Below are 1,940 nucleotides of genomic sequence, written 5' to 3' on the forward strand. Positions count from 1 at the left end.
TCCATGGGGTGCAGTCCTTCAGGCACAGGCATGGCTGCACCATGGGCTGCAAGAGAATCTCAGCTCCGGTGCCTGGAGCACCTCCTCCCCCTCCTTGTGCACTGACCTTGGTATCTGCAGAGCTTTCCTCTCATATATTCTTACTCCACTCCTCTCTTGCTGCAATTACATCTGCACAATAACTTTTTTGTTTTCTTGTTAAATACGTTATTACAGAAGTGTTACCACTGTGGCTGAAGGGTTCAGCCTTGGCCAGCAACACGTCTGACACTGGCTCTGCTGGACATGGAGGAGGCTCCTGGCAGCTTCCCCAGATGGCCCACCCCCACCAAAACCTGGCCATGCAAACCAAATACAGGGTGACAATTATATCCATCTTGCCATGCCATTTCAGTACCCTCAGTATCAGCCCACTGATGGAACCACAGCTCTGGCACAGGGATGGAAGGCACTGACTGCCCCAAGTCACAACTGAACTGGTGAGGGGAGGAATTTCCCATCCCTTAAGCCAGAACATCTCCCAGGTTGCTTGACAGATTTGACCAAGTGGCTTTAATACCTTAAAATGAGATAAAGGATGGACAAGGCTGTTGTGGCAGGATGCTTCTTCCCACAAGCAACCATCTGGGGAAACCCTGGGATTACCTGGAGCTGGAGTCAAAACTAAAGAAAAGAACATAAAACCAAGGTAGAGTTCCAGGGATGGTTTGGCATCACATATGAACCACTGAATGGCAAACTGTACTGACTGGGGAGGGATCAGTTGCTCCAACACCCCACCATGGGCAGGGTCACCTTCCCTTAGGCCCAGAGCCCCATCCAATGTGGCCTTGAACATTTCCAGGGATGGGGCAGCCTCAGCTTCTCTGGGGAACCTGTGCCAGTGACTCACCCCACTAGCAGGGAAGAATTTCCTCCTCATATCTAATCTAAACCTGCCTTTATATTTTCTGTTTGAAGCCATTTCCCCTTATGCTATCACTCCAGGGCAATGTCCAAAGTCCCTCCCCAGCTCTCCTGTAACCCCTTTATGTACTGGAAACGGCTCCAACATCTCCCCAGACCCTTCTCTTCTAGAAAGGGACACGTGTGCCCAGCAAAAGAGCCGGGGTTGGGCACAGGGATTGGGCAGGGCATAAGTCTCAGAATCTCTGCTGGTCAGAGTGACTCTGAGATACGTACAGGCCTCTTTTTCCCAGCCTGGTAGTCGAAGAAGGAGTCAGGATTCTTTTGTTCTCAAGGTTATTATTTCTTATCTATAACATTCTTTCTCCGACCTGCCGCAGGTCTGTCTGGCAGGTCAGGGTGAGGCACACTGGCCGTCTTTGAGGTGGTGTTATCTTTTTATACTAAAAACTACATGTATGTTATTTACCATAACTTTCCAATACCTATCACCTGTGTCAGACAGTGAGTTTCTACCTTAAACCAATCCAAAAGTGCCACGATCACAGCAGAAGATGGAGGCCAAGAAGGAGAAAGGCTGGACACGCCCATATTCCTCCATCTTGCCTCCTGAACCCCCATTCCAAAAACCCCAAAAATCTATTTTTCACCCTGTGAAAATAGATTAGACAAACTAAGTTAGACAAACTAACTATTATTCTACTTAAATTCTCTTGACATACAATTCTTCATATAAAGGTTGGCAATTGTTTTTCCATGGGTCAAGATCTAAGGCACAGGGGTCTTGGGCTCTGTGCCAAGGTCTCTGAGCCCCCCGGGCAGGGGCTCAAGTCTTCCAGGGCAGTCAGAGGAATTTCCTGGGTTCCGACACATAAGGATGGGGACTGGGATTGGGGTGAGACGGAGGGCCGGGGCGGGGATGAGGACGGCCGGGAGCCGGACCCGAGCCCAACGCTGCCGGCGGCGGCCCCTGCCGGGCCCGGCCGCCCGCCCCGCCCCGGAGGTGGCGCCGCCGGGCCCCGCTTCCTGTTCCG

The sequence above is a fragment of the Haemorhous mexicanus genome, chromosome 12, assembly GCF_027477595.1.
Source record: "Haemorhous mexicanus isolate bHaeMex1 chromosome 12, bHaeMex1.pri, whole genome shotgun sequence".
Lineage (NCBI taxonomy): Eukaryota > Metazoa > Chordata > Aves > Passeriformes > Fringillidae > Haemorhous > Haemorhous mexicanus.